General features: G+C 42.5%; 1 protein-coding gene across 6 annotated transcripts in view; it reads right to left on the reverse strand.

Annotated features, from left to right (window-relative positions):
- The window catches only part of FGGY (FGGY carbohydrate kinase domain containing), a 327,607-nt gene that overhangs the window by 232,652 nt on the left and 74,175 nt on the right, over positions 1-20,780 (reverse strand). For all 6 annotated transcript variants that reach the window (XM_063344960.1, XM_063344959.1, XM_063344961.1 and 3 more), the window contains one exon: positions 9,823-9,887. The gene's annotated coding sequence lies outside the window, so the exon portion shown is untranslated. The remainder of the gene's footprint in view (positions 1-9,822; positions 9,888-20,780) is intronic.

The following is a 20,780-nucleotide window of genomic DNA, read 5'->3' on the forward strand; positions in this document are numbered from 1 at the left end:
AAGGCAGACCACACAGCCCTGTTTGCCATCAGAGAGCTCCCGAAGGCTGTGCTGCCTGTGCCTGCTATTCTTGAAAGCAGAGATGGGATTACAGGCTTCTGTGGGGTGTCCTCAACTCACACCCACAGAGATCCAACATGCAATTCTCTGCCGACGTGATTTTTCCTACCATCTACTCTTGTGCCGGGCACTAATCCAGGGAAGTTAAAAAACCCTCCCCCATGACACCCACTCAGCACTCCAGTATCTGTTTCCCTGTCCTTCTGATAAGTGTGCCTGTTCTTCTGTTCTAAGATTGTCCCAAACACAACAGTATGCCCATAAGTTAAACAGCAAAGGAGGATAATTCAAACTAAACATTTACCTGCAAGCAATTTTCCAACAAAAGGGGTAAAAAGACATTTCAGCCCACCCCAACAGAGCCTCGCAGCTCCTGATTTTTAGTGCCTGTGACCCTCCAGTGACCACGCCAGGACATCGAGGGCTACGTTCAGCCATCAGACTTGAATTATTTCATGCAACAGAACCCCAAGTGCAGGTTGTTTGGCTCTGTTTTTCATGCTCTAGGTTACAAACGTTTTGAGAAATTCATCTGACTTGCAATCAGTAAATAAGCTGACATGTGGGAACTGTATTTCCCAGGCAGAAATACAGTCCCAGACCATCTCCAAAGGGAGTGTAAGTAAGTCTTCCGTGAGTAATACAATAGTTCTGCTCCTAGAGCCTACTCAAATTGTCTCTGACATTACTGAGATCCTCCAAGCAAGAACTACAACACATAGTTACTGCTATTTTTCAGTAAGATCTGAGAATAGGTGCAGGAGGTAAAGTATGTCCATTCAAAAGACTTTGGTTATAGTTCCTATTTCAAGCTAATCTTCTTTGACAAACAGCATTTCTTATTTAGAAGCTGGGCTTTAGGATTCACACACTTGTCCTCTCAGGCTCTCCAAAACAACATGAAGATCTTTTTCTTCCAACTCCAAATATAAGACGTGCCCTAAAAAAATCTCCTGGCTTGTTTAAATACAAACATAAGGACTCTCCCAACTGAGGGAGAGAAAGAGGGGGGTGTTTACCACATGAAAAAAAGGATTTCTCCCGCATCATCGGTTCTCTTTAGAAACTTAGAGGAGACTGTTTTGTGTACACAACAACACTCTCTGTTACAGACTTCTTTAAAGTCTGAAGAAATGGACGTTGCGAAAGGGAACTCCTACAGTGTGCGGCTTATTTAGTCTGCCTTTAGGTCAGCCCAGATGGAGGAGATGATAGGGCTCCTCATGGCTCACTTCACCTTCATCTCTCCCCCGCTGGGAAGGGTTTCATCAGTGTCACAGAGAAGATATTCAAGGGTGCTGCATTCTTGAAGCTTAAAAACTCTATTTCACTGCAGGCACAGCAGATCCAAGTGGATCATGGAGAAGGTCATTTGTGCCTATTTATAGCACCTCACAACTCAAACAGGTTGAAGACTGAATATGCAAATAAATGCATCTGAGGAACCAAAGAATACCGTTTTCTCAGGGACCAAAAATGCTCTGCTCTTTCTGATCTTCATTTATGTCTGTCTTTCTGTCTCCTAAAAGCAATCTTGAATGGTGCTTATACGTATTTAACCGTTTCTGCCGTACTATAAAGAACGGTGAAGAGTTTACCCTTCCCTGAACATGACCTGAAGGCTTCAAATTTATTCAGACAGGAAAGCACATACCTTTTTAAAGATAAATGACGTGACTACAGAATCAGATATAATTAATATAGCGTGTCCTCATTTTCCAAGGGGGAGAAAAAGAGAGAGATTATCACCATGAAATACCAGCCACAGATTAGACACAGCATGAATGAAAAAGATTAAAATGTGGATTGTGGCTCTTGTTCAGATACACATCTTTAGCGGAGTGAATTTCACCTAATAAGTCATTTTTGCTCCATCAACCAACCACTAATCTCTGGTAATGGCGTTCCAGGTTACTGACTGAGTTGAAATACATGGAAAATGAAGGCAGCGTGCAGATCCTGGATACCTGTATTTGTGATGCTGTTGACACAGCAGAGGCTCGGTGTACTCCTGCTGCAGCCATGTTTCCTGTTTCTATAAACATGCTCTGTTTGAAAAGGGGCTACTATGGGCACACATGTGCAGTTTATAGCTAGTTTTGTGCCAACATAAATCAAGCCCAAATGCCATCTCGGTGACATAATGTAAGACTTATGCTTAAGGGAGTCCACATACATAAGTGGGTTCCAAAGTAATTAATTTGAGGAGTCCACTTACATTTCAATCTCACGACCAGACAGACGGCCTCGTGGTTCCCTTGGCTTTTTAGCGTCAGACTCCCCAAATTTCACTCTTCCATTTCCTTCACTTCCTCACCTTTCAGGGTCAGAGCTTAACACCGCAAAGGGAAATGAAACAGAGAAAAACAAAACAAAACAAGCTGCGAAGCAGATTAAAGCTATGTTTGACATTCAGAGGTATACAGTTCCTTTTTCAGCTACAGGTATGAAGTAGTAATAATTTTGTGTCCACAACTCACAGTATAAACATGTTTTTTTAAAAAAATGGAAGTTTTCTAAATGCATCCTCACTTAAAAAATGTCATAACTTTTAAAATGTATTCTATTTAATGTTCAAGTCAGCTGAATTCTAAATTGCCTTTTTTTTTTTTTTTTTTTTGCTTAGAAATGGTCTGGGAAGTAGACAGAAACCCTCTTACACTTCCCTCAACTCTCAGTGCTCTAAACGCACCGCCTCTGAGGGGAAGGTGTTTGCAGAACAAGCCACAGAAATATGTGCTTCTGCTTGTTAGAGAGGCTGGATCGGCCCACTCTGCCACATGTCTTCTCCTGAGTGGGACCGAGAGAGTCGCCACCAGCCTGTGGCTCCTGCAGAATTCCTGCTCAAGAGACATTCAGTCCCATGTTTTCCGCAACAGAGAAAGCTGGAACCGTTTCACACAGCCAACACAAAGGGTATCAGCTTGGTCCCACGTTTCTCCCTAGAGTACGCTCACACCTCATGAGGAGGTCAGAGGAATTACAGCATATTTTTGCAGATCCTGGTCTATTCTAAAACTGCAGTGTTTCCATATTTGTTTGCACAATATTAGTGCAGAACTCTATTTGTTTCTATCTTGTTTTTTGTGTTTTTTAAAGAAGTACAGTGATAATACGGACATGTCCAATGAGATCTCCTCTGGTTCATTTTAAATGTTCAACCTCATTTTTGGAAGGGATTTCAGCTTTGTTTCTGATTCAGGCTGATGAATGTGCAGCAAGTGCCAGGACTGCCTCAATACTTAATGCAGTATTTACAGGGGTTTCTATAGAGATCATCATGCCAGCATGATCGATATATAGAAAAGGAATAGAGAAGCCAGTAAGAGAGCTCAGACTTCACAGACCTGCTGAGAAAGGTCCAGAAAAGGAACATGAAAGCTGGCAACAGAGTATAAGAAAGCATGGCAATGAGTAACCTTTCCTGATGAATAAGTGTTTACATAGCTAAACTTTTACTAAAGTTCTAGCCAGGCAGAAATGAAAGACCCCGACTTCCAAGTGAAATATTGCATTTCATCTTCTTTCTCATTTTGAGACCCAGAGAAATCAATTTTCAGAAAATGATGCCATGGTTTTGAAAACCCTAATACAATTTGCTGAACACCAGTGGCTTTTTCTACAACAGCTTAAATAGACATACAATGCTTCCGTCATTATAAAGATCTGAGGGACCAACCAGATTTTTCTTTTTTTCTGGTTACACTTAGAATTCCTCTTCTGTGCTTGCCTCGTGTCTGAAGAGACATAAATAGAGGGGAAAATATGTGGCTAAAGGATTTATTCAACAAAATAAAAAAGTGCATGTGTGCACTTGTACGGAAACAATAAAACCCTGCAGAGAGTTAAGTTTCTTATAAGAATCTCCTTTATTTTAGAGGAGAAAAGGTAATGATTGTATGATTTTAATGTTTATGTAAAGATAATCACAGAATGAACAGGCAGAATAAATGAACAAAGCCATTAAACAAGGATTCATGGTCATATAGGACCTTTTGCTCGTGTCAGAAGACAATTCAGTCTTCAGAAAAATGAAAATAAATGTTCAAAGTTTTAAAGGGCGGGTCTGTAGCTCAGAGGTGAAACAAATGTAGTTTTTGAACACGTCATCCCGAATTTAGAACCGAACTCTTCTTCTGCTACAAAGCAAATGGACGATTCTTCCAACTCGGAGACAGAAGAGTCCTGAAAGAAAAGGCACTGCAGTAATCAGCCACATTTCACACAGCAACAAACACGATGAGAGCGGAGGAGTTAAAGTGAATGTGCAAGTAGGCAAGAAACGCAGCATAGACTTGAGGCTTGTCTAAATTTTTTCAGTCCTTAGTAAAAGAAACGTCTTCCATCACATCCTGTCTCTTGCTTTCATGATCATTTTGCAATTTCCAGATTTTTACCCGCTAAAAAGAGAACAATACTCTACTTCGCACATGATGGTAGGATACCCTTTGCTGATGAGATGATAAACCGTGCCAGATTAGGGATCTCTCTGGTCCTTCTTGTATCTGTGGTTGTAACCGCTAACAAAAATTTAACAAGAAAGTAAAAGGAAGTTTGCAATAGGCAGCTATGGGCAAATCTGCCCACAAGAAGTTTCCTTCTTCACCCTAAAAGTCAAAGCTTGATTTGGACCGTCAAGTAATTCCTGTCCCTTACACAACTCTTAATTATTTTCAATCCTTTCTGTAGTCACTGTAAGTGTCCTCATAAACTGGGTAAATGCACCTTTTTCAGGGTTCTCTTGAATTCTTCCTGGCGGTATTTTGTGACAATTAGGTTTTTTTAAGATCTGGATACCTTCAAAGATGCCTTAATCAACAGCACATTTAGGCCTTACCACAAAGCTCTTGAAATTCATACGTGTTAAGTCCAGACAAGCCACTCCAAAAATGTAGCCAGGTACCCACAAGAGGGGCAAGAATTTCCCATGCTCTCCCATCCGGCTGGTAAGCATGTAGCCCAGCTCCCTGCCCACCAGATCCTGCCACAGGTCCGGGCAGAAGGTTTGAATCCAGCCACTTCCTCTTCCTTACCCTGCTCCAGGGAGCTGCACCCACCAGACACCGATCCTGGGAGATGTCCTGTGGAATCCCACCTTCCAGCTGCCCCTGGGAACCAGCTTCTGGCTGTAGAAAAGTCATTCAGTGAAGAGCGAGGGACGAAGGAAGTGGGAGCAGAGGCAGCCGGGACACTCCCTGCAGCCGCCGCTACTCCCAGAAGACGTGCTCTTGGGGAGAAGGGGCAAGGAGCCTGGATGAGCGGTTTTAAAGTTGGGGGGAGAGGTGGAACAAGTCTTAAGAGAATGTGGGAGGACACAGGAAAGAAACCCAGAGAACTGCTGATATAGATCCTCAGGTCAGTGTAATCAGCAAAAGATCATGCAATGACAGGAATGAAATCATGGCTTGAGCAATGATTTTGTGCCACCAGTAAAAGCCTGTGGGGAGTAGCCATTGAAAGGGTAGGCTTAGCTTGGGTTTTTCGTATTTAGGAGCACCGGCAGCTAAAGAGCTGAGGGGAGATGATTTATGAGGACAGAGCTAAATGCTTATTGCTGGGTTAAACAACAAGTAAGGGCAAACATAACAGTCTACAAATACCCATGGGAGTAAATGTCAAGGAGTGTGAGGAATTGTTTTGAACAGCAAGATAAATTTCCTAAGACTGAGGTGCAGTGGCTTGCGATACACTTGCCCAAACAACTCAAGTTTTGTTGGTCGTGACTAGCCTGGGCAAAGCACGAGCAAATGCAAGGCAAGGAACAATTCTGTGTTGCTGGACAGGTGAAAGAGATTATTCTAATCTGTCCCATGTCCACCATCACCGGAGAAGCCATCTGCAATGTTCAGCGACGTACAGGAGTTGGAGACAGCGTTCTGGAGACATACTGCAACTGCTTTTCCCATTGCGATTTTTGTGATAGCAGCAATTACAAAACGTATTTAATCAAGACAGTTTCGGGTTGATTGTATAAATGAAGAAGTCACATAGCTGCTATTGCGAAGGAATAAGCACACAACATCACTCGTAGCTAGAAAGACTATCAACCGCAGCAGTTTCACTACAATTAACATCAAATTTATCCTGCGCAGAGGATGAGCATTAAAACTGCACCCTGTCTCATGCCCACTTAAGCCCCTGAAATAACTCTTACGTGGACTTGAACTTTGTTCTGTGCTGAGCACCTGCACGAAGGGTGAGATCCAGCCCAAGGTCACGTTTCAGGGAGGTAAAGATTTCAGCAGGAGGCCTGATCCTTCACACGGGGAAAAGAGCTCCTGGGGCTACACGGAGCAGGAATGCAAGGGAAAGGGAAGGAATGCAAGGGGGGAAAAAACCAAAGGCAACAACCAAACAAAAAGAACCTTTGAACTTTGTTTCACAGCATGGCATTGCAACCGTGGCAGGGTCAGGAACAAGAGGCTATCAACAGCAAGGTCAAAAGGGAGAATGGGATTGCCTCTGAATCCCTCAGATTGCAAAATTATCACCTAATCAAAGGAAATAAATAGAGGCAGAGGGGAGAAAAGAGCTTCTACAGTCTTGAATTGTGGTAAGGGGGAGGGGACAGGAAAAACTAAACCAAAGCAAATGCACAGCCACAGGAAACAAATGTAACCCTACAATACCTTCTGTCTCCCTCAGTTCTGGCAGATGGCTCTTCCCAGTCCCTGTGGATTGGTTTGCGCACTAAGGAGGACAAAGCAAACAGTTTCCTTACTTCTTCCTGCCCTGACCGAGACATGGGATCCCTAATGAGGAGGGCTGGTTAACTTAGGGGCAGCAGGAACCTAATTCTCACTTAGCCCTGATGCCTGAAAAACAACCCCCGTGCTGGTGCTCAGTGACAAGAAAGAAGAGACCAACTGTTCCTTGGCCCCTGCATGGGGGAAGAAGAGAAATTCCCTGCGAATAGCCCCAAAACTATACAAGAGTTCACATTTTTTTCAGAATGCAAAAGTGGCGGGGGGGGGGCGAAGAGGAGCCACACATGTCTCCTGTGGTGGGGAGGAGGACTGAGAGGAACCTAGGAAAGCTGGGGGGGGGACGGGATTTGTTTCAGCTGAGCATCATTAGGTGGGTCACTTGATGGCTCTGTGGTCTCATTGCATCCACAGAACAAAACACGTTGCTAAAGCGTCATCGAGAGAAGAGGTGGATTTCAGAACTATCTAAAAACAAACCGCAGTTTGTCTCCCATCTTAAGGCTAGGAAAGAGCTGACCATCCTAGAGAAAATTCCACTCAATGTCATAACAACACGTCAAAGCACTTTGGAGATTAAGGAATAAACTAAGGAGAAATTCTGGTACAAAAAAACAAAGAAGCCGAGGAACTCTTTTTGTCAAAGGGTTTACAAGTGTCAGGAAAAAAGGCATTGAGGAAGAAAGGCCTTGTAATTAAATGCTTAACTTGAGATTCAGGTTCTTCCTCTCACCTTAGCATAACGCCGAAAACACATTCACAACAGGAGGTGCCTTATAAATTTGTAAACACTATGTTGCTTAAAGGTACACGATACAATACAAAATTTCATAATCCATGGCGTGCTGTCAGGAGGCTACAGTGGGAAGAGCTGACTGACTACACAGTAGCATCGTTCCTGTGGCAAATATATGTAAGAAACTTCAGGTAGCATCGTGGTACGCAAACTTTTGCCAGGGAAAGATTTTGAGTCTATTGTGTCTGTTTCTGTGTTGAGGAAGGAAAATGTTTTTCACCTTCCAGGCTTGTTTGGGGCTTTTCAGTAGGAAGCTAAAACAATTACCTGAACAGAGCCACACAGATCGTAAACTCTGACTCTCCCAAAGAAACATTTTCTGTTGCACGATAGCTTCCAATGAGCGAGACACTTTACTTTTGTTTCATTAGTTTTTTGGTGTGTCACAACACATCACGCTAAAAACCCAGGTAGGAAACAAAAAGAAGAAAATAATCCTTATTGTCAATCTTTACTTTTGTCTGGAATCCTTTTCTGTATGTTTATGGCATCCCATAAAGTTGCTGAAACAAGCCTGCTGTATTTTTAATTGTCATTTTAAATGCCAAAACCCAGAAGTCTTGCTTATATTGTATGCGAACAGAGTGTCTGCTTATGTTCAAACCCTCAGGCGCTTTAAATAACTCTACTGTACACAGAGAACGTTGTTCATTTTGTTTTTACAATTTTTGCCTGTGTAGAAGGAGCTCTAATGTCTTGAGAACATAAATGTATGTTCATAACCAAGGAGCAAGATCACAGCTGGAATCTACCTGAGCCTTGGATCATATTTCAGCAGTGGCATGAAGCGAAAAAGCAGCTTATTTCTCTGTTTAATTTACAAGAGCTACAACTGGAACAGCACATACTAGACTTACTGACGTAACGCACAGGTGAGTGCGTGTTACAGGTCCACCTCTGTGCCTGATCCACAGGGAATATCAGACTGCTTCAGCTTGTTAGAGCCACTGTAAGCCCTAGAGGAACCTGGTCCGAACCCTGGTGTGTTAGTAAAGGTGGCAGCTGCCATAACAGACTTCTGTGTAGGCTACGAACTCAGGGCATAAAATCAGGGTCTTTTTATTGATTCCAGTGAGTTTCGTACCAAGCCTCCATTGTTCTGTCTTAAAGAATAAACCATTACAGAGTATTCATAAGCAGATTTGCTTTTTTCTTTCAAGGATTAAACAGGAGCAGATCATAATTTCCTTTAAATGCATCCATTATTCATCAGAATTCAATAAGTTTTATTATTGGCTTAAAAACAACAGCATATATATCTTCAGACTCAGTTCCAATCTGCTCCCAGCACATGTTCTGAAACTCACATTTTACGTTCAGATATGATTGACCATGAAAGTCACAGGGTAATACATGTTCCCTGAGTAAAGACACCAACAAGTATCTGGCCAATGTTCATTTTTCACATGAGTTTGCTGTGAATAATCGTACAGGCAATTTTGCTACTTCCTTTCTGTAGGAATCTCTGCAAGGAGTTTAGCATACAGTGGCTTGCAGAAAGCTGACGCACAGTATTTATGAACAGAGGGGAAGTAAATTAATTTCAGTGTTTGATTCAACATTGGAGAAAGGCTTTTTGCACTATTTATTCACCCACAATAAGACGAGAAGGTACAGTCCCTTCTTTAGTCCAGCCATATTACCAGACAAGGAAAATTCTGCCAAGTTAGGAATACAGACAAGGGGTCAAAGAAAGAGACGCTTCATTTCTCGGTGTGCATCCCATACAGCCAGTCCTGTAACAGCTGTCATTATTTGCAACACGCACAGTAGAGGAATAGGTGGAGAAATGAAGCCACGCACGTAAGGTAACACCCTTTTTTTAAGCAACCACCATTTTTTGCAATGACATGTACAAGGGTCATTTGGGGTTTTCCTTCCCTTGAAGTCCGGGTTTCCTGAGAGGAAGGAGAGCTGAAATACAGGAACGAGTGGCTGCACACCATTTCCAGCGGCATAGTAGACCTCCCTCATTGACGCAGGTTTAGGAACCACATCTGAATCTCCAAACTTCCTGATGTTCCCCCTTTGAAAGGAGGGAATATGGGGAAGGAGATGGGTGGAGAAGGTGAAGAGGTGGTTCTGTCCTTTTAAAGGCCTTGCAAACACAGCAAAACTGCTCCCATACCCTTAAATCTACCATAAAAAGTAGGTTGCGATACAAGTGGGAAATACAAGGAAATTTTTCAACTAATAAAATGTGCTGGACTAGCACCAAACTTCTGCTTAAAAAGCTGTCTGTAATAAACAATGATTACTTACGGTATCACTGCAAGATCAGTAGAGGACTCAGAGATCGAAGACTACCTGGTTCATCTGGTTGAGACCTGGAAAACACAGTGTCACGTATCAGCAAACAACACCACCAATCAACGTATTTTTTTACGAGGACTGTTAGAACAGGAGGAAATGTTCAAACCCAGACTGCTGGGCCACTCTGTGACCTAATCCTGGCCAGAGAGAAGAAACTCTGCCGTTCGCTAGATCACCACTGATAAAAGAGAAAAGCTTCACTAGATAAAAAGGCCAGTTTGTCTGGGATGTTTTGCACATCACTTTTAAGGCTCTACGAGGGTTATTGGGACCCCAGAGATAATAAACACATTATGCAGCTGTGTAGGTGCTAGGAAGATGAATATAGGTGGATTTTTACAAACTTAACCTATGCAGAGTGAGTCATAATTTGCACCTTGCGTCACTCAATAAATGGGTCTTTTGAAAGTCAACCCACTGTGAACGGGCTGCTCGCTTGCAAAAAAGCAAGAACCCTGCTCTCCTGCCCACAGCCGGACTAGTTGTGGGATCAAAAAAAAGCTCTTCTCCCAAGTTTACAATGGGATGGCAATAATGGGATCCAAACAAACAGCTACGTGTTTGTGGGTTTGCTGCATCTCTCTTAAAAGGGCAAAAGGTTTTGACTGCAACAACTGTTTTTATTTCATGAGAGACTGATTCTTAATCATAAATGTGTGTTAATCTCATTGCTGCTTCTGCTGTGCCTTGTAACATTGTTTCTTCATTCAATTATGCCTCACATCAACTTCTTAATTAATGCCTTCATTAAGAAAACCTTGAAAGTTTAGATAAATAACATTTGCTTTTGTGCATTTCAACTGTAAGCTGCTGCATGAAGGAAATGTTTCAATTTCTTTCCAGGGGAAAGAAAAGCAAGTCGAGAGGAGGTCTACATGTTCACAGGGATCTCAGCACCGAGGAGACAGAATAATCATCTTTTGTTGAATAGGAAAATAACAAAAAACAAAGTAAACAATACTCTTTTGTTCTGAGCAAGAAAGGCAGGGCTTTAATAGTCTTTAAACGAGATAGAAAATTTCCATCCAAATGGAACCATGGAGTAGGTAGACACATTACAAGGTTTTGGAGTTCAGTGATTAAATTTAATACTGTGCCAAGCAGTGATTAGTTGATGAAGGGCGTTCATAAATAGAACAGAAACAAGGGAAGTGTGGCTCCGGCATAACACTGGGCCTCCAGTGCAGTTCGGTGTTCAGCTTTCTACTTTAATAACAGGGTCAAATGAAAAAAAAGTTTCATTTGATTTATTTCCCTAAGGAAACTCAGTGCAATTGTAAACAGAGGCTGACTGGTACATATTACTAAAACTTCAGCATTCAGGGTCAGATCCAAGAAAAGGGCTTAGGTACCAAGCGAAGCGCAGAAATATATCCTTTCCTTCAGCATTTTTCCGGCTCGCTAACTCAATCCCCCTGCTCAGTGTACTGGTACATGTGAATGCCATTACTGGACCCTAAATTCTCCCAACTCACTGCGCAGGCAAAGTAGCATCCCAATTAAGGCTCCTGAATCCCAGCCTCAGAGCTGGGTGCCTCTGTCCTCTCTGGATCTTTGCCTTAGTGCATTAAAATCCCTCGTCGAGCCTAATGCGACACATTGTCCTTAACACCACACATACGTGAGTAATGATCCAGAATAGGAGCACAAATCCTTTTTAACTTAGCTGTGGTCTCTCCTAAGCCTATCCAACCCAGGCAGCAGCAATACGCGAGTCCCATGCACACAGACGGATCAGGTCAACTTCAACAAATACTCACTGGTTTTGCAGAGGAGGACAAGCAAGATTGTGCCCTGGTTTTATAAAATGAAAAGTTCCCCCCTGAATTCTGAGAAGTGACCTTTGAAGGAAATAAAATTTTCACTTCAGTTTCTGCTAAATGAACTGCTTCAGCCCATCCCAGTATCTTAAGGATCAATATCTGAAGTCTCACATAAGCCTCACATAATATAAAAGTCTCACAAAATAGAAGTAAAATTAAACTGAGATATACGTGCAGTAGAAGACAAGACTCCTCTATACGGAGTCCTTCTTCCTTTTCTGTCATCACCTATTCCTACAGTCCAAGCAAAGGCCATCACCATTCTAATTTGAACTAAGTCCTCTTACTTCAAAATCTATTTTGGACCAGACCTGCTCTTAGCTCCATCAGCATAAATCTGCTGTCTTTTCATGGACTTTCTCCAGCTAGATCCTGGTGTAAGCAAGATCAGAATCTTATTTTGGTGATAATTTGCACGGTTATGCTAAAGGTCAACTTTGGTGCAGGCCACAGATTTTGGTAAAATCTCATCTATTTATGAGGAAAAGACTATAGAGTTACGAATTATTATAATAGCAACATGATTTTTTTAAAAAATGATAACTTGTAGATAATGTTTTAAGCATCTTGCTTAAAATTTTCAAGCCATGCATCAATTAACAATAATTGATCACCAAGTATGTTATCTGTGCGAAGTTACCTGCAGCTTTCCTTACAAGAATATAAACTAAAAAAGTCTAGGAAAGACTGTCTTGGAGTCTCTATTTAACACTTCAAATGAATGGTTTTGTACAGTTCCTATCAGTACCCTCCGTCACAGGCAACGTCCCTGGCTGCCAGAGGGCCCGGGAGCTTTTCTTGTCCGTGGGAGAAGCAAGTGATTTGCACACGAAGAAAAATTTCAAACTTATCCTTGATTTGTGTTCCAGGAGGTGGTAAGAGGTAAATCCTAGGGGCTTTCTCCACAATCATCATTGCCAAGAACTGGAGCAGTTTACTGGAACAGCAGCAGCTTCTAATGTCTTTGCAATGACAGTTTTAACTAGAAAGGTACAATATTTTATATTCTACGAAGCTGAGCTAGACCGTTTTGGCAAAGAGTCTGTCTGCCTACCAAGGGCGGGGTAGGTATTTACTATCTATATAATGACTTCCTACTGCAAGTGGGTCAGGTAATTCAAACAACTAGCCAAAACTGCCTTTGGTCGAGTCTGGTGGAAGTCTCGCCTGTAAGTAAATACATCCCGCCCTCTGCTACAGCGTGCACATCCTCCGTCATGTGACGTCTCAGCCATTTCCTGGTACCGCCACTCCAACAAATACTGCACTTTATCTCCCTCCGACACTAACATCGGCAGTTTCACCGCTGAGGTTGCTGTTGCTGCACTTTCTGGTGTCAATGGCCTGCTGTGAACTGAAAAAATACCTACTGAAAAAAACAGTCAAGCACTTGAATGATACCAGAGGCTCCTTCTTTCTCTGCCGTTGTTGTAGCACACGGGGCAACCATCCAGTTTGTCAGTTCTGCTTCTCCAGCACCAAACCAAATGTTTCAGAATCCAGCCTGCGCAAATAATCAAGTTTTAAGCAAATAGTGCAGCAGAAGTTTAGCTTGTTGTGTGTGATCAGTGTACTGCGTGGCTTTCCCGCAGCCTCAGCCTGGATGCTGTACGTCCAAACACGTGGATTGTGTTCGTTCTGGAGTGAGGTAAAAAGTATTGTGTGTGTGTGGTGGGGTGGTAAATCCCAAACTCAGCAAGATTTCAAAGGTGCTGCCTTGCGCAGTGGTTAAGAAATAACTAATTTCTGGTTGAAATGTTAAAAGAAAGGTATGAAGTAACTTGAATGGTAAGAAATAACTACCAGCTCCTCCCTGGTTCCTGCAGGAGCTCTGGATGGAGCAGGCTGCCCTGGCCAGTGGCAAATCTCAGTTCTGCACAAAGCAGCATCCCCATCACCCCTGCGCACCCTGAGAGAGCTGCTGGGAACAGACGCAGCGGTTATCGAAAAGATCCTGCAAGGATTCAGAATACAGCCATTTGCCAAAAACAGATTGGTATGGCTTTGTTCACCATAAACATTTTGGGCAACGCTGTTCATAGGAGCCATAGGAGCCAATTCACTTAAACTGCCTAGCTCTGAAAGCCAGCAGAAATTTTGACAAGCTTTGTAGTGAGCAACAACTCTTGCTAAGAAAGTCAAAGTCATTCGGCAAACTACAGTTGAACCACAACAAGAGAGGTCCTGAGGAGGGAGGAGATCCTATCGCTACAAGTCAGCATGACCAAGAGGGGCCACCATGATTCATAACTCTGTCCTTTACTGGAAACCAAGTCAGCAAAACAAAAAGGTGTTCACAGGCTCTAGTGGGGTCTGCATTAGACTGATGTCTTCTGGGGAACGGCTTCATGAATCCTGGCAGTTTAGAGTAGCTCTTTTAAAGCAAAATTTCTGAAAATGAACAAGTTATTTCATAGATGAACTATGTTATCATGAAAAGTTGTTGTTGTTTCAAAACAAGCACGCTCCTGTAAAGAACAAATGAATGTCAATATTAGCCCTAAATGTATTTGAAAATTAATACTGTAACTGTGTGTCATTTAAAAGTTCTCTGTTTTGATCTTCACAAGGTTATCCCAGTTGCTTCGCCCCATAAAATTAACCACAAACACAATAGTGAATGAGTCAGAATACAAAGCTGACTCTAAGCGAAGGGATAAATGCCTCCGGAGAGCAAAGCAAACAGGAGGCACGAAGCAAAGTTAAGGGTGCAGCAGTGGGTGGAAACAGTTGAATGAACAGGGACTGGGACAAAGAGGACACTTTTCTGTAGAAATTCTCATTTCTTTCAAGCTCCTCCACCTCCCACCAAGGCAAACAACTCTTCCAGGATCTGGAACGCCTGATCTGATGGACCAAAGTCTGAACTGGAAAGACGTGAGCTACAAGATGCAAGGTCTGAGCAGGAAGGTGGCCCACAGGCTCCGGCACTTCTGCGCAGGGGCTTTGAAAAGAGTTTCCAAGGGGCTTACACAAAAAGTCCTTTCAGTAGTGCTCCATAAAATACACCTGAAGAAAGACCGTTAGGAGGAGACTCGGTTTAGCTCTGTTCTCTTCTGTTTAACTCAGGTGGTGTTTTTTCACACACAGAAACACATGTACAGACTTAGTACACCATACAATGCCTCACTAAAGTCATCAAGTGGTGGTTATAACTGCATCCAAGATCAACAAGGTCTTTTTCCACAAGCAATCCTTTGTGTTTGGGAAGCCTTTGCCCTGAATTTTACTGTCTCCCAATCAACTAACAGGTGCTCTGCAGTCAAACACGAGCTATTTAAGGGCAACCTGCATAACAACTTCCCAGGCTGGCAAGCAATCTTAAATAGTAGTTAGGTACTGGAACGGGTAAGTTTTATACAGACAAACAGAAACACTCCCAACAGGAAAAGAAAGGGGGGGGGAAGAGGGAAAATGATATCTTTCTTGTTTTCCATTTAGTTTTCTTTTTCATATGTTGGCATAATAACTCTCAAAAAAGAGAACGACGCTCCCCAAACCAGACACGGTGGTAATCTGACATTATACAGTTGTTGTTCCTAAAACTTTCCAGTTTTGCTTTGGACAACAACATAACGTGCTGATTGTATATGTGATATTTTCTCCACATTCACAGGGCACAGATAGACATATACTGCTAATACCGAAAGTATGTTATTTCAGGCAATTTGTCTTATTCTTTTCCCTGGAGAAAGCATTTTGGGGTAGGGAAAAAAAAGTGAAAAAGCTCTCTCGGCTAGATGCCAGATGTGTCATTTTGCATTGTAAAGCCACACCAGAATTTTATAAGCCGTGCAACTGCTCATTTGTGTACCATTCCCATATCAGATTTTTAAAGTCTGTTTCAAGGATCGGTGCATTGTATGGCATAAAATGGGATGTTTCTCATACAAAAGTCCCTGCTAAGAGCATTGAATATACAGTGCCTTATGCCCCCAGATGGGTAGAACCATACCGCTGGGGTTTTTTGGTCTAGTGTCACCCAGGAAAGGCTGCTGCATTCTTAGACATTCATGTGAACCAGAAAAGACTGCTGAAGTGCTCCACTACTGAAGATCTTAAAAAAGATGTCAGCCAAGCGCAGGGGATGTGGGGAAGGTGTCAGTGCCTTGAAGCGATGAGGAAACAGAGAGGAGAATATCAAACAAAGACAAAAAGTGCTTCGAAGTCTGGTGTATGCTTCCAGTAACTTGTAAAATTGCAAGGCGCAATGCAGTGCTTTCACTTAGTCTATGCACAAGGAAGCAACAGGCTCCTGTCACAACCTCATCAGAGTCCCTGCAGTCGCAGAGGCAGAGGGCACAGGGTGACGTGGTCTAGAAGGTAAGTTGGTTCAAAGGTGCATGGGAAGGGCTGTGCAAGCAGCATTGCTGGGAAGAAGTCTTGTGGTCAACAAATACGCATGAGCCCTCATGATCTCCTGGATGTATAAAGGAAGACTCATTTGCTGAGATGCCATACAATTACTCAAGAGTGAAATACATCCCTGCGTAAGTGCTAAATTTCCAGGCAATGATGGAATTATATTATTCAGGAGATTGTGACATTACTGTAAGTGCCATCGTTTCTGCTCCTGTAATGTTTCAGCCTGCATAAAAACAAAACTCTTACCTCTTCTCTGCCCTCTTCTTCCCCTATGCCAATACCCAAGTACTGGCACTGAGTCTCTTTTATATTTAATGATAACTATTGATATTTATGGGGCATGCGAGTACATACACAGGAGGGACAAAGAAGAAAGATGTTCACAGGCACTGCTGGCTGTGAAACAAGAACGGCTGTGTCACAGGGAGCATGTCAAACACATAAATAGCACCGATGGTGTTATAACAACGCAAAAGAAAAGTATTTTTACCGTGTAGTCTTAACACTACAGGCCCGATAATACACACACATATAGAAACAGCCACACCAGTGAGAGCCAGCAGAGCTCTAGAAACTAATCCGTAATAAAATCCACGAAGCGGCAGGTAGGCACAGCATCACAGATGCAGCTAGAAGACAGACAGCATCTTCTCATGCACAGTGGGACATTTACTAGGGTAGACAGATCTCTGCATGCACCAAAAAAAGGCATCTCTTGTGCACAGCTGCCTAATGGCTAGAAGTAGATACGTGCAAGAGATGGCAGCTTACATTATTTAAACCTGGCTGGGCCTGCGAGACAGAGCGGAGGTCAGCAGGTGCAGAGACTTGCTCTTTGAAGACTCTTATTCAGTATCAGTTGTGCAACAGGTTATCAGCGTGGGTTGCTTCCGTATACGGTCATGACCCGTAAGAGTGGAAAAACTTGTTTTGTAGTAGTGGAGGGATTTTCCTGAACTAGGTTAAATAATGTTTATTTAACTAAAGCCTGCAGTTGCTGGAGCTGCTCTGGATTGACATTAGCATAGCTGGGCTCTTTAATCTTCTTTCATCTGCCACAATGCTGAAAATCAGTGTCTATTCATTTTTGTATTCATTCGATGTTCATACCAGAAACTCAGAACTGGTTTTCTGGATCCCTCGATTCTTCAGACAGAGAAATCTGACAATTTCTCAAACCACAGGAAACTTAAAAATAGCACTTGTTCCAGCACAGCTACACATTGTTGTTCTTGAAATCTGGGTTAGAAAATACTTACAGAGCCTCTAAAAGAGAGAGGCCTGAAGCGAAGCGTCTCTATAACTGCATTCCTTTATTTAAACAATTGACCCTGTGAACAGAAGAGCTACTGAAGCCAGATTTGCCATTGATTTTGTTCCTTGAGACTAATTCCTATATGGATTCCTAGTAAGTCTAGTAAGTGTTTCACCTCTACTGCAATCATCCCCTGGGGAGCGGGAGAGGTACAAGAGTGGGAGACACAACTTGGGCCACTGCACAGTATTCAACTTTTTATTTTCACTAAACATACAGGATTTTAAGTGCTTTTTAGGACTACTTTCAGAAAAGCAGAACACAGACCTCATCTGGCACAAATCGTCAGCCTCTACTGAATGCAGCAATTTTGTAATTATTTACCATTCACCCTGATACTTGAGGGGGGCTAACAATGCTCTTTCCCCTGGAGGAGAAGACCCTCATAGACTCAAGTCGATTAACAGCTCCGGATTTGGACTCAGATGGACGCTTCTATGGAGTGCTCCTCCCTGCTAAATATGCCCACCAAAGGGTTTTATTAGCCCACACAGCAACTGCAGCTGCCTCTTTTCTCCCCACCTGAGCACATTTGCATTTAAGGATCTTCCTGGCTAGCAAAATTAGAGACATTACATGTTCCAGCAGCTAGGGTTTGGTAGTCTATTAAAACAATGAAAGAAGAGCAATAGATGTGTCACCTTAATCCAGTTTAGGGACCTACATTTAGTTAATATGCATTTGCCTATTTTAAGCAGCCTTTCAATATTATACACTTCTTCTCTTGCCCCCTTTTTACACTTCACCTGCAATATTATTTCCACAACTAAGGGGATAACTTTCACTGCAAAGATGTTTCACAGCATTTTCAGTTATAGTCTGCTTGTGAAGAGCCTGCAGCGTAAGAACTGACCACTTCTTCATAATTCTTTTTAAGTACAGACTATTAACAAAGGCCTGTAAGTGTCCAGACAGAATCTTCACAGAGTGAAGAGGTTACGATTTGCAAATGATGTTTCCTTTCCACCGTAGGTGGATCAGTATGCGCTTGGGAGTAAATCTCCTATCTTTTGGGAATGTTTCCAGTTAACTCCATTCTAACCACATTTGCTTTGCTTGGTTCTGCTTCAGGAACTGAAACTAGCTAGGCTCCAGCATTAAATAACTGAGCAGGAAATAGCAGAAGGTTTGCCATATACAGGCTGGCCAGGGGTGGAGTGATATATTGAACTAAAAATACAGCAAAGATCGGTTTGGGAAGATTTAGATTGGTTCCATTTTAATTAGGAGATATACAAGCTCCCAGTCCTGGTGATGCAGTTATCTTCATTGAAAACACATTAACAGATTCAAATGTCACCATGTTTCAAAAAGGGAAGTGTTGAGCCATAAAAGCTTCATGCCCCAAAATGAGGATCTGGTCACAAACTGCATCCTGCACTTTGTGAGTTTGTCTCCGTGCCCTTTAGCAGTTTGTGTGCCTCCCGCCACCCCATCCCACACACAAGCAATGGGGTTAGAGGAAACCTTCAGCTGCACATCAGAAACTTCAGGAGTGATGCTAACCTGATAGGAAATTTAATCATGGGTGGGGATGGTGTTTATTTGGAAACTGAGGGTAAGATAGGAATAGCCTCAGCCACTCAGATGAAAAGTGGCAAGCAAAATGCAAATAAAATTTGAGGAAATTTTGGCAAAGGAGTAGTTGCAAACCAAGTCCCAAGTCATCAGGGGGAGAGAATTAAGTACCAAAATATCCTTACAATCAAGACTTCAAATCCTTCGAACTACTGTCCAATCTTTTAATTAACTTGTTATAAAGATGGAAGAAAAGAGAGTTTGTTTGTGTCCTTAGCTACTTTTGATATACACTAAGGTAGCATCAGTGCCGTCAGTGAACCAAGGCAAAACAAGCAGAGCTGAAATCCAGGCTTGGGTAGCAAACTCTAGGTTTGACCCTATGTTATTCTTTGAACAATAAATATTTTACTGTCTCCCAATCACATTCTGGAAGAATGAATCCTACACCAGATCTTAACTGGACTGCAAAAATAAAACCTAGACAGCTTATTTATTGATACTGTGAAATATCCAAACAAGTAATTTTATTGCTATTAAGCAAAATATAACAGCTGGAAAAATAAACCTCGAACTGTCATTGAGAGTTCAGCCACAGAGAAAGAAAGTGAAATGGTTGAAATAAACAGAAAAAAGAACTTCCCAAGGAACACTGTGAAGGGGGTGAGCCCCGGTTGCTCCCATTGCTGGCAGATCGATGTGGCCGTTTGGTTTGATGGATGAAGAGATAGGAAGTCAGGTGGGAAAATGCCCCTATGAAAGGAAGTTTCCATTGTATCTAAGCCACGAGGGAGGAAAACTGTGGGAAAAAAAATATTGTTGGCAAAGTATGAGGCATGCAAGCCTGCTACGCTATTCTTGCTGAACTTCAGAGGAAAACAGGAGCACAGACGTGAACACAGGGGTCTCCCTAGCCTAGGGGGAAAAAAAAAAAAGCAAAGAAAAGAGTGCCTATCCAAGAAAGTTACTCCTATCACTATAAGTCTTTCCAGTTCTATTTAAAGAAAGCAAAAGAGCCAACAGAAGAAGCTGTGTTTTGCAGCCCTGCATAAACACCCGCAGATAAGGGTGGTACCAGGTGTCAGCTAGCCCTGCAAAGTCACTGAAATGTCAAGGATTGTTTTTCCTCTACTCCCTTTCTCTTTCCTCCGACTGGGAACTGCCAATGTTTATTTAAAAGATATCCCTTGTATTTGGCAAGAATGCCAGCGGGGCAGACGTTAATGGATTATTATTTGGAGCTGGAAGCCTGCCAAGGTGATAAGGATAGCCTGCCTACCCAAAGGCCCAAAGCCATGCCATTAACAGTGGGAGTCAGAAACGAAATCGTCCTGCCAGATGCTTTGCTATACTGAGTACGGCAGAGACTTTAAAAGCGAGCTGCCTCCAACTTCTATTTGATCTGACCTATAAAAATAATTAAATAAGTAAAGAGGCAGACATGGGCTATAACGGGGGACTAATCCATCTGTAAGACACGGGTCTGATTCTTCTCTTTTGCAGCGGCGTGGAGAATTTGTTCAAACCACCGTGAAGTCACTGCCAACGTTTCTGTTCACTTCTCTGCCCTTGAACTAGATCTCAACCTGGAAGCCCTGAACTCAACTGCTAAAAGCAGCGCAAGTGAGAGGCCTCATTGTACTGCTGCAGCCTCGACGCTAAAATGACAACAAAAACATACCTCATTTTTAGCTCTGCTCCGAAACGGAGGAGCATGTCCTTGTGTAGCGATCCCCACAGTAAAATGGCTAATGGCAGCACCCCCTGAGAAGGCAAGCCTGAAGGAATGTGATATTTTATGTCTGAGATATATTTAGATTAACATTGTTTACTATTAATCTTCTCTGCAAAGCCCTTTCCCAACAGACAAAAAACGACCAGTATCG

Source organism: Chroicocephalus ridibundus, chromosome 8 (assembly GCF_963924245.1).
Source record: "Chroicocephalus ridibundus chromosome 8, bChrRid1.1, whole genome shotgun sequence".
Classification (NCBI taxonomy): Eukaryota; Metazoa; Chordata; class Aves; order Charadriiformes; family Laridae; genus Chroicocephalus; species Chroicocephalus ridibundus.